General features: G+C 46.1%; 1 protein-coding gene across 3 annotated transcripts in view; it reads right to left on the minus strand.

The window, feature by feature from the left end:
* Positions 1-8,912, minus strand: part of HMOX2 (heme oxygenase 2) — a 36,736-nt gene extending 27,824 nt beyond the window's left edge. For 2 of the 3 annotated variants that reach the window (XM_013995673.3, XM_085015823.1), the window contains exon 1: positions 8,829-8,912. The gene's annotated coding sequence lies outside the window, so the exon portion shown is untranslated. The remainder of the gene's footprint in view (positions 1-8,828) is intronic. The other variant, NM_001244412.1, reaches the window with a different exon arrangement.
* Between the last annotated feature and the right edge of the window lie 3,696 nt (positions 8,913-12,608).

Genomic DNA, 12,608 nt, shown 5'->3' on the forward strand with positions numbered 1-12,608 from the left:
ATTACTGTAGAAATTTCTACTGATGGGGGTAGGGGGCTGACATGGGCCTCCTGAGGGTCCCAAGTACATAATGCTTTGCACTCAAATAACTCACTATTTCATATCTGAAAGAGCAATGATGCATTGCATTGGTTATAGACTGGCTTCCTTACATTCCTGAGATAGAGCTACTGAGAACGCACCTTCTAAATGTTAAGGACTTTGAAAGCTTCATTAAGAGCAGAACACTGCCTTACCTTTATTTTTAAAAAAAAGAAATGGATAGGCAGAATTTTAACAGTCCAGGTAACAAATCTTGCCAGCACTCCTCCACCCCAACCAAGCATTACCACTGACCCTTCCTGCTGTCCATCTTTGTGAAAACCCTTTATTCTCCCAGCTGGCTTTAGAGAAGGGATTTCATAGCAGTATTCGCTTTGTGTTTGTTACTCTAAGGAAGGGAGTCAACCATCTCTTAACAAACCCACATCCTATTGTTAAGGACATTTTGTAGGAAAAACACCAAGGCATTAGGTTATCAGTATTTCAAGAGGAAAAAGCAAAATGCTACAGTGATCCCAATTTATCAAAAAGAAAATAAAAAACAAACAGCAATTTGTCACTGTGAAACTGAATAACTTCCTGTTCCATGAGGCAGTCCACATAAAATACATAAATTAAAGATACATGAAGGGAGTTCCTGTTGTGGTGCAGTGAAAACAAACCTGACTAGTATTCATGGGGATGCGGGCCTTCCTCAGTGGGTTAAGGATCCAGCATTGCCGTGAGCCGTGACGTAGGCTGCAGGCATGGCTTGGGTCTGGCATTGCTGTGGCTGCGGCACAGGCTGGCGGCTACAGCTCCAATTGGACCCCTAGCCCGGGAATCTCCATATGCCGTGGGATCGGCCCTAGAAAAGGCAAAAAGACAACAACAACAAAAGAAGATACATGAAGTGGGTGCCTATAATTACCAAGAGGTCTCCAGAACCAGCCCAACATTGTCATCATTAATCATTACCGAACAGGAATTCAAATGGCCCAGAACATCTGTTGACTAAGGACCTGATTAGGCATTAGGCAATATTGTATGAATAACTAGGGGGAAAAAGGTAGATAAAGCAGAGGAACTGTCCAAGAAAGGCAGAGACTCATGTGCTCCAGGGCACTGAGAAGTTTACCCTTTTCCAGTCAAACCCAACACAGAAGGCCAATACATGAAGCAAGGACAGTGGAGCGTCCAGTTAAAGCAGTGGGGCAGAGGGTGGGGAGGCGGCCGAGACTCAGGAGCTCAGCTCCTCCCGAGCCCTTAGGAACCCTGAGCCGGGCCTCGGGTGGTGGCTGTGGTCTAGGGGAGCTCCATTGCCCACTGCGAGTGCTGTGTGAGCTCTAGGACAGTCTTTTAGGTCTGTATGTCCAAAGCAGCAGAGGGGAGCTGGTCCTGCATCAGCCACTCTTCCTAGACCTGCCCAGGGCTCCCTCTGCTCTTTCATACCTTGTTTTCAATAGCCCAGCAGTTTCCAAAAAATGTCCTGACCTTCCAAAAAGCATGTGATTTCTCGGTCAACTCACCCCACCCCCAACACTCCTACTTGGCTCTAACTCTGTCTCGGGAGCAGGTACACATTCTGTTTGACTCCTCCCTGAGGGCAGACCTGGAGCCTCACCCACACTAGTCAGTTAGGGCACTTTAACTGCCCCCCTCCTGGGAACCAGATTAGATCACAGTGTACGTGAGAACACGCTGTCCTTTGCATGAGCACTAATGCATGTCCCATGACACGCAGTGTTTGATAGAAGGCTGTTTGTTTACAAGGAATTCTAGGGTTTCTGTCTTTAATCTTCCACCCAAATACCTCTTCACCCAAATACCTCTTCACTGGAAGATACACATTCAGAGACGTGCACTTCTGAAGATGGACAGCAAAGGTATTTGTCAGGATATAATAATTATGAGCTTTTTTGGGTTGCAAATCCCTTTGAGAATCAGATGAAGGCTTCAGACTCTCCAGGTCAATTACGTATTTTTAAAAATGTAGCCTACGCCATTCCAGAGCAAGCACAGGCCCCTAAAGTTCATCTGATGACCCAGCACTCAGGTTAAGAATCCCTATTCTAGAGGAGTCATGTTAAGAGATATTCTTTTTGTGGGTAGTATGTTTTCAGTAAGACCCCTGAGTGCTTCATTAAAGAGAGGCTTCCTTCCTCTCTTCTCTTCCCTACTCTTTTACCTAAGCCAGTAGGTTCAGTTCAAGTTACTGCCTTGTCCATTTCTCAGCTCTTCACTTCCCTGACCTCCCAGAATGCTGAGTGTCAAAACGACAATCATAAACTGTACAGAGTCAATTCACTGTTTCACACGTCCCCAAGGTGACTGCCAACTCCGAGTGAACAAACTGCTGGGTCTGCTGTTGTTTTGCACACCTCCTCGGTGCCAATACTCTGCACACAATAAAGGTAACACAGGCTTGCCAAATGGACAGATAGCACTGTTTCTTTGTCCTTTGACCTGCAGGCATTTGCATTTCAATGTTTCGACTTTAAAACCTGGGCATATGCCACATGCAAAAGCCAAGAAAAGCCACATGCAAAGGCAAGGAACCATAACCTACAACAGTCAGTCGCCCGACTGCCTTCCTCCAGGGGCCATCAGTGTAACTTTTTGCAAACACAAAAAGTGTTATAAAGCAAGACAAACACTGACACTGAGCACGAACACTTAGAAATTTTACTTAGGCTGAAAAAAAACTAAGTGTGTAGTAAAAGAACAGAGTATTTTAAATTATTTTCTAATTAGTGGACTATCTGCCATTACCAAACGAAAGAAGACCCGACCCTCCCCTCGTCCTCCTGTAGAAAAATCAAGAAAATAAGGTTTAATGCCACTTCACTACGTCTGCTTTTCTCATCTGCCTTCAAATACTACTACCTAGAGCCCTCTCTCAACCCATGCTCAATTCTGCTCACCAATTCCTCCCTTCGTCTACCTCCCCTCCTCCAAACTGCCCTATAAATAGCTCCAGGTGACAACAGTTCCTCTGCAGAGCCCTAGTGGCCTTGCCAGAGAATACGGCAGATCCAGTATTAAGAAAGAGATGACTACACTTGGGCATGTGACATGTCATGTTATCATCAACAAATATTTATAATGCTCATGAGGTCTAAGATTTTGCTTGGGACTTCAAGGAGCTGTCAACAGAGAGAGAAAAGGAGAGAGGGAGGGAGAGAGAAGGAGGGAGGGGGAGGGAGATGGAGAAATAGAAAGATAAATAACATAGCAGGTGTACTATAGTATAAATACTAATTATGCCGTAAAGACAACAGTGCTAAAGATAGAGCCGTGTGTTCCAGATTTTCCAGGACAGCTCTGACTCAAACATCCTGTCTCACCAACCCCTTCGGGATACCTGTAAGCTCAGACTATGGATCCCAGTATTTGGCATAATAAATACGATCACCACACCGACTGATAAGGCAGGCCAGTCAACTAGATTAGCTAAAAGCATGATGGCAGATTGTTTTAATCATGTCAGCACCTTCCTACAACCCTCAGGTAAGTGTGGGGTTGAATACAAGACAAGACAGTGAAACTTGAGTCTTCTGAGACTGGGAGAGCTCACTAGAGCTCCCAGGGAAGATGGGAGTATTTAGAAAAAGTCAGGCTGGACGCAAGACACTTGTCTCTTGATGCCATTCTTTCCCAAAGCCCTTTTAAAGTTCCTGAGAACTATGACAATCATTAGGCCTGTGATACTCCTAGGAAGGAAACAAATCTATTCGTGTGACAAAAATTAATTTTTCCCCTAAGCAGAGAGAAGAGAATATCCACTTGCTGGGCCTCTGGCATAAACGCTGACAGCAGTCACTGTGTTCAACAAGCACCCCCTCCTATCCTCTCTGCTGTCTTCCTCATGTACCTGTCACCTACTTCTGCCTTCTTGCCAGTTTACTCCCTCTTTTATCCAGCCTGTCCAGCTGTGGCGCAGTTTGGGTCCCTGGCCGGGGAACTGCCACATGCCCCATGCCCGGGGCACCGGCAAAGAAAAGGCGGGGGCGAGGAAACAAGAATCACACGGGAAACTTTAAAAACACAGGTTCCCAGACTCCATCCCTAACTCAGTGAACAGAAAGGTTTGGAAACCCCTGTCATAGGTGAAAAAGCAGCAATCAAGGCTCCAAAGTCTCGAAAGCTTATCAGGTATTAACCTCATTTTTCAGGCATGGGGTTTAAATGTTTTTCTCTTGGAGTTCCCAGTGTGGCTCAGTGGGTTAAGAACCCAGTATAGTTTCTAAGGATTCAGGTTTGACCCCTAGCCTCACTCAGTGGGGTAAGGATTGGCATTGACACAGCTGCGGCTGGGATTCAATCCCTGACCCAGGGAACTTCCACATGCCATGGATGCAGCCATTAAAAAAAAAAAAGAAGAAGAAAGAAAAATAGCTTCCTTTTTTGGGAGAAACAAACCACTTTTTTCTAATATAAATTAATACGTATGTATTTGGATACAGACACCTGCATGAAAATGATAGTGCTGAACAGCTATCTGTGAGTGAAAATAATGGTTACAAATTGATTAATTAGCTCAATTTTCTCCTTAATTCAATCCTTTTAAAAGTACAAACACAAAGTCAGTGTAGCAGTTCCCTGGTGGCCTAGCGATTAAGGATCTAGTGTTGTCTCTGCTGTGGCCCCTGGAACTTCTCTGTGCCACATATGCAGCCAAAAAAAAAAAAAAAAAATCAGTTGATCTGCAGACTTTCACAGAGAGGTACTTTCATAGAGAGAGATACAAGAACACATTTGAAAAAAGAACCCTCCTCAACATCACATCACTGAATAGCAAGAAGACATGCATTCCAACACAATTCCTACTCCATAAGCAGACCAAACAGCCCTTGATTATTAAAATATTTGCTTAAAAGAAATACATCACATAGAGAAATGCATGTTTGCTAAAAGCCTTTTAAAACTACATCAAAGCAACATTAAAGCCCGCTCAATGAGAAGAGCTTCATAAATTTAACTGCTGTTTTGAAATGCCTAGTTAAGGCTTCAGAATATTACCTTGTTAAGGTCTGAATATAGGATGTGGTTGATATGACGACCCAGAAAGAGTTCCTGGCTCCATTTCAGCCAGCCACGACTGCAATGTAAACACAATCCCCTCACGGGCTGATCATAAATACATTCCCTTTACAACAGCTATGCACCTCTAAATTATCTGTAATCAACTCCAAAAAACATCATTACTCTTTTTTGCTTTTCCAGACACGCCTGCAGCATGTAAAAGTTCAAGGGCCAGCGATCGAACCTGGACCACAGCAGTGATTCTAGCCAAGGCAGAAACTACACCAGGTACTTAACCCACTGAGCTACCAGGGAACTCCATCATCGTTTTTTTTTTTTTTTTTTTTTTTTTTGCTTTTTAGGATCGCACCTGTGGCATATGGAGGTTCCCAGGCTAGGGGATGAATCGGAGGTGTAGCTGCCGGCCTGCAACTCAGGACCTGAGCCGAGTCTGTGACCTACACTACAGCTCAAGGCAAAGCTGGATCCTTAAGCCAGTGAGCACAGCCAGGAATCGAACCCGCATCTTCATGGATCCTAGTCAGGTTCCTTAACCACTGATCCATGAAGGGAACTCCCCATCATTGTTTTTCTTAAATAAAAAGACCGGTCACACAGAAAGGATTTATGAATAATTATAACTGCATACTTTGTAAGTATGTGTAATACTGCTAGAATAGACTATTTGTTGTGAGCTGCTGTATTTCAATACTGTGTGTCAAACTTATCAGAAATTTTAAAAGAATGTAAAGCCACGGAGTTCCCATTGTGGCACAGTGGAAACAAATCTGACTACGAACCATGAGGTTGCGGGTTCAATCTCTGGCCTCGCTCAGTGGGTTAAAGATCTGGCATTGCTATGGCAGTGGTGTAGGTGGGCAGCTGTAGCTCCAATTCAACCCCTTGATCCCCTAACCTGGGAATCTCCATATGCGCAGGCACAGCCCTAAAAAGCAAAAAAAAAAAAAAAAAAAAGAATGTAAAGCCAGCTGCCCACATTAGCTGACTTTAAAATGTGTAATATGGGAGTTCCCTCGTGGCTCAGGAGATTAAGGATGCAGTGTTGTCACTGCCATGGCTCTGGTTACAGCTGTGGGGAGGGTTTGCTCCCTGGCCCAGGGAATTTCTGCATGCTGTGGGAGAGACCAAAAAAAAAAAAAAAAGTGTAATATAATGGGGGACATCTTATGGACTGCATGGCAAATACATGAAGTCAATATGGAAAAGTAAACCACAGAATGAACAATATCACAGACCACCTCAGTGGTCACCAGAGTGAAATATCTTCCATATAAGAAAAAAAAATGGGAAGACTCCCCCCCCAGTATAAATAGGTAATTATATTAACTGTTCCAATTAAAGACAGCCCCACCACCACCACTTGCTGGCAAGAGTTAATTGGTAATGGCACTGCTGCTCAGCAGGGCCAAAATATCCTAAGGGATTATTCAGATTACCAGAAAAGACAGAGCTTTCATCTGACGATTTTCACACAAACAAACATGACAAATATAATAAATTAAAAAGCAAATAACCTTCACTGTGTTCAACACAAAAGGAGACGTGACCCAGATTTCTTAATTCTCCCCTTAAGTGCTATGAGAAAAAGAGATTGCATTAAACGTCTATTTATAACTTTTTAGTTAACTATGGCCAATAACACACAAGGAAGTAATTCATTGTTCCAATTTTTTATTTTTCTCTCCAAAGAGTTACAAGTTAAATTCTAAATTTTACACTGAAATATACAATCCCAATTTTCAAAAATATCTTTCTCCTAGAGCAGTGATACTTCAGTCTTTGGTGCAAATCTGACACAGAGCTCAACTGTCCTATGAAGAGAGTCAGTATTTTAAAATGAAACCAGGAGTTCCCATTGTGGCTCAGCAGTTAACAAACCTGACTAGTACCCATGAGGACATGGGTTCGATCCTGGCCTCACTCAGTGGGCTAAGGATCCAGCCTTGCCATGAGCTGTGGTGTAGGTCGCAGACGCAGCTCAGGTCCCAAGTTGCTGTGGCTGTGGTGTAGGCCAGCAACTGTAACTCAAATTCAACCCCTAGCCTAGGAACTTCCACATGCCACGGATGCCGCCCTAAAAACGACAAAAGACAAAAAAATAATAATGATAAATAAAATGAAACAAAAAAAATCAAGGTAGCCCAAAGGCCGCAGATGTCTGTCCAGTTTTGCTTTTCAACAGACTCAACAACGGGTGAGCCAAAAGCAATGAATATTTTACTTTCTGTAACTCATCTTCTCCTCGGCACTGTCATTTTCTAAAGCAGTTCATACTCCTGACTCTGGTGACTGACAGGATCTCACCTTACTGGTCCAGGCAAAGGAAAAACGGAAATCAAGTCAGACAATGGGGAAGACACACGTTTTTCCTCTTCTCATCCCCAGGCAAATGAGGTCACTCAATGAGTATGTTTCCAAGGTCCCTCCAATTCTCATACCCTCACCAGTGACTGGCCTTAGATACTGTATTCAAAAACTTTTTCCAAGTTCACCCAGTAAACTTGTAAATGCCCAACTGAACTGTGAGCTCCTGCTAAGTATATGATGTTTTGTCCTGTGATGTTTCTTTAAAAAACAAAAACAAAAAACTAATGAATAAAGCACAGATTTACTCATTTATATTCTTTATACATCTCAGAAAAACTAAAAATTTTAATAGGGCAGTTAAAATTAAAAAAAAAAAAAAAACCCACCCCGGTTAATGCCATAACAGAAACTCAAAAATATAAAAGCAGTAAGCTCCTGTTTCCTACTACTTGGGAGGACAGTGTAGCAGGAGGGGAAGACAATTTAATCCATTTCCAATCTCTACAACTCTACTTAGGAAAGAGCATGGGATCTGGGGACAGATGACCAGGTACAAACCATCTGTGCCATCTTCTTGGTTGGGAAATGCAGCTCGAGGCTGTCAACCTGAGACTCGTCATTAACCCCACGTTACAAGTGGGAAAATCATCAACTCACAGGGCTTTGTGAGGGGCTGAGGGAGAGGACTTCCTGAACCCGAGCGCACTAGACGATGTGTACCCTTTCTCAGTCACGCTCCGCTGTGGGTGCTTCTAAGAGCCACGAATACAACACAATAAGCACGAACAGCCCCAGCCACCGTTCCTCGGAATCAATTTCAACGGCATGACAAGGACAGGCCTTGTGCAAAGACTGAGCAAGGCGACCCTGGCAGCTTTTACGTGGCAATCAGTACACACCTAGGCACTGCGATTATGAGGCGACAGGTAGACTTCCTGCCAGACCAACCCACCGGCTGCCCCTGACGTTGGTCTCTCGCTATCTGGCGGCCGCAGGTCCCTCGGGAAGTCGTGACAGGGACTCAAAGGGCCCTCGGAACGAGGTGAGTCAGGAGGAGTAAGGGCAGAGCCCGGGCCCAACAGCTCGACGCCGGCCCAGGTCCGGGTCCTCGCCCGACCAAGGTGGACGGACGTGCCGGCTGGCAGATACCGGCTGCGAGCCCCGCTGGGGACGCCAAGTCCGCCCGCGACCCGGGGGTCAGCTCCCCCGGGGCACTTGTGACGCCGGCGGGGGGTGGGCTCAACGGGGACCAGCGCGAACGGGCGGTTCAGGCCTCCCCGGGCCTCCGCAACCATGTCTGGGAAGCGGGGTCCCCCCCGCCCCGTTCCCGGCCTGCCCTTGCTCCCTCAGGTGGGCGGCGGGACGTGGCCGGCCCTGCCCAGCTCCCGAGGGCCCAGGCCTGCCAGGCCCTCCGAGGAGTCGGAAGGAAGACCGCGCAGACCGCAGACACTCACCGGCCGCGGGGCCGCCTCGCAGTCAGCCTGCACCGCGTCCGCGCGTCGGTCGGCGACTCCCTCGGGCGCCGCAGCGGAGCGCGCGGCCCGACGTGCGCACGCGCGGAGGCGGGACCTGCGGAGGACACGCCCCTGCGGCGGGCGCGGGGCTGCGCTCCCCGGCCCCTCCGCGCTCCGCCCCGCTACGGAAGTCCGACCGCCGGGGAGTGAAAACTCGGCTTGGTAGGAGGGGTGTTTATGAGGACGCTCTGTGCTTAGCGCTTTTCTTGCTCCGTGTCGCCACCGCTTCAGGCTCATCGCGTTGGGCTCCACCTGCCCCTTCTGTTCGAGCCACACTGGTTTCCAGTCATTTCCGTAACCATCCACCTGGCTGCAGCTTGAAAGACTGGTTTTGTCCGGTATTGGCAAAGGTGTGGGGAACGAACAGTAATTCTTGGAATTATTGTGGAAGGGGGAAACTGTCTGGAAAGATGTGTTAAAACTTGGAATAGGTATTCTCTTTGATCCAGTGCTTCCACTTAGGGGTAGCTGTTCTAGACAAGCACTAGAAGCCAAAGAGACACCAACAAGGACGTTCATTGCAACACCATTTCAATGACAACCTTCAAACAACCTAAATATCTGACCATCAAAAGGGGATGGGATGGAGTTGACAGAGGCACATCCTTTCAATAAAGTTGTGCCAGTCAAAAGGAAGGGTGAGAAGTTCCCTTGTGGCGCAACTGGCCGGCTATTGCTGCAGCTTGTGGCACAGGTTGCTGAGCCACAATGGGAACTCCTATAGTCGGTTTCTTAACCTACTGTGCCACAGTGGGAACTCCTCACAATGTAATCTTTCCATACATATATTTAGGCACGTAAATGCATCCAAAAGGGAAATTTTACACACTAGAATGATAGAGGGATGTCGGGGTCACTTGTGCTATATCTGTACAATTTAAATTTTTTATAAGAATGAATAAATGAGTCACGCATTATTTGGCTATCAAAATCAAATGTAAAAGAATGAATTTCTTTTTTTTTTTTACACACTGTACTGCACCTTGCCCCCAACACACACATCAAATTGGTTTAAACCAAGTGACACTGATTGAAGGAGGGGTTGCCTCAAGAGGTCAAATGAGATAATGTGGGGCTAAGTCTGTGCCTGACACATAGGAGGAGCCCAGGAAAGGCTTCCCACTGTTATCATCACTTGTACATGTCACTGGGCTGGGTAACAAGTGTTTTGCAGCAAGTCCTTGTCAGATATAAAATCCCACAAGAAATGCTGAGTCACGGCTGAGCATATGCCAGTCCGTAGCCAAATCGCTTCCCTCAGGCTTTTGGGGACCATCAGTTTGCTGGGGCTTCAAGAAACAAGAACTTCACCCAGGCTGCCCATCTGCCTGCCCACTTTGGGACAGCTCCCTGGCACCAGCATCACTGACCAGAAGCCTGGGGAAGATATCTGTTCCTTGTCACTCACGGCCTGCACTGATTTCCAGTCTTAACGTTTAGCAAGGCCAAAGGGCACTGGAGTCACTCTGGTCCCAGTGTGGCCCTGGGATGCTACTCCCAATTAAACCTGGAGGCCAAGGACAGTCAGCTTCATGGGTTTGTGATCAGAGCAGTCATACTGGGTCCCAAACCCTGGGCCTTGGGCTTGAAATTCTTGCTAATATTTTAAAATAAGGAGCCCTGGGAGTTCTTGCTATGATGCAATGCGATCCACGCATCTTGGAGCACTGGGACGCAAGTTCCATCCCTGGTGCCTGGAATAGTGAGTTAAGGATCCAGCGTTGCAGCAGCTGCAGCTTAAGTCGCAGCTATAGCTCAGATCTGATCCAGTCCCTGGCCTGGGAACTCCATATGCTTCCAGATGGCTGAAAAAGAAAAAAAAAAAAAATCAATCAATAAAATAAGGAGCCCTGCATTTTCTTTTTGCACTGGGCCTTGTTATTGCAACTGGTTCCACCGGGGATCTTCTTGTTTGGATTTATTTCTTTATAGTAGAGGCCTCAGACCATTGAGTTTTGTGGTTTAAGCCATGCAGTGGAAGGGAAAACCTTATCTTTTATCAGAATAATATGCACTTGGGTTCCATTTAATAAGTTTTTATTGAGTTCCTACCAAGTGCTGGGCACTGTGCCAGCAGAAAGAGACAAAAAAAGACATGGGACCAACTCTCAGGAAGCCCTCAGTCGATATGATATAGATAATTTTGCCAGTGGAATAGAGATGGGAGTGAAATAATAGTCACTGTAGCCTAGAGGTCAGGGAGGGCCTCCTGGAGGAAGTGATGATTATGTGGAGTGTTAGGGAATGAGTAGGAGTTGGCCCTATAAGGTGGTGGGAGGAAGGTATTCCAGGCGAACACCTGGAATGTGGTTAACAAATCCAACTAGGAGCCATGAGGTTGCAGATTTGACCCCTGGCCTCGCTCACTGGGTTGAGGATCCTGTGTTACTGTTGGCTGTGATGTAGGTTGCAGACGCGGCTCGGGTCCGCGTTGCTGTGGCTGTGGCTGTGGCGTAGGCCAGCGGCTGCAGCTCTGATTCGGCCCCTAGCCTGGGAACCTCCATATGCTGTGGGTGAGGCCCTAGAAAAGACAAAAAAAAAGAAAAAAAAGAGCCAGCATTTGTCGCTGCTGTGGCATGGGTTTGATCCCTGGCCTGGTAACTTCCACATGCCACAGGTGAGGCCAAAAAATAGATAAATAAATAAATACATGTATCTTATAATACCTAGACACCAATATTTTACATACATAAAATACACATGACCGGAGTTCCTGTTGTGGCTCAGTAGGCTACGAACCCAACTCATATCCATGAGGATGCGAGTTGGATCCCTGGCCTTGCTTAGTGGATTAGGGACCCCCACATTGCTGTGAGCTGTGGTGTTGGTCACAGACTCAGCTCAGATCCTGAGTTGCTGTGGTGTAGGCCAGCAGCTACAGCTCGGATTCGACCTCTAGCCTGGGAACTTCCATATGCCTCTAAAAAGGAAAAAAAAAACAAAACCCAAAACCAAAAACACATGGCCTTGTGGGTTATCTCTTGTGGGTTATCGCTACTACCAGATTCAGGAAAACCATCAGTTTTAGTTTGATTTCCCAGTAACTGCAGTGTCTAGTAGATGTTTAGGCAATCAATCAGCAAATATTTATTAAGCACCTACTTTGTGCCAGGTACTATTTTAGGCACTGGAAATTCATCAGTGCCTACTGTTATGAAGCTAACATTCCCAGAGGGGTCTGTACACACTTTGGAACAAATGAAGAAGGGAAAAAAAAAAATGAATGCTCTTATCTAGTCAGCAGTACATTTTTAGAAGAGGAGAGAAGAGAATCATTTCTGACTTTTAGAAGAATACAAAGAAATCTCTTTTCTCCTAAAAGAATTCAAACCCAGGCAAGTCGTGGCAACCTCAAATGTCAGCCATACAGCAACTCAAGAGCCTCGGGTGTTAACTCCTGGGTATAGATTTACTTATCTTTGAGTGACACCCTATAGTGCAGAGCTTCATGCAAGATTTAAAATTTTTGAAGTTCCTGCTGTGGTGAATCGGCATTGTAGCAGTCTCTGCAGTGCCAGCACCCAGGTTCAATCACCCGACCGGCACAGTGGATTAAAAGATCCAGCCACAGGTAGGTCGAAACTGCAGCTTGGATCAGATCACCGGCCAGCGAACTCCATACGCCATTGGCTGGCCAAAAAAGAAAAAAAAGATTGAAAAAATTTAATTATTTTGTTTGTTTATGCTTTGCGCAGTCTTCATCCCCAGCATCCAGCTAAG

The sequence above is a fragment of the Sus scrofa genome, chromosome 3 (assembly GCF_054392235.1).
Source record: "Sus scrofa isolate SSC_HxYL_T2T_F1_AM1 chromosome 3, Sscrofa_HxYL_maternal_Yorkshire_Landrace_v2.0, whole genome shotgun sequence".
NCBI lineage: Eukaryota > Metazoa > Chordata > Mammalia > Artiodactyla > Suidae > Sus > Sus scrofa.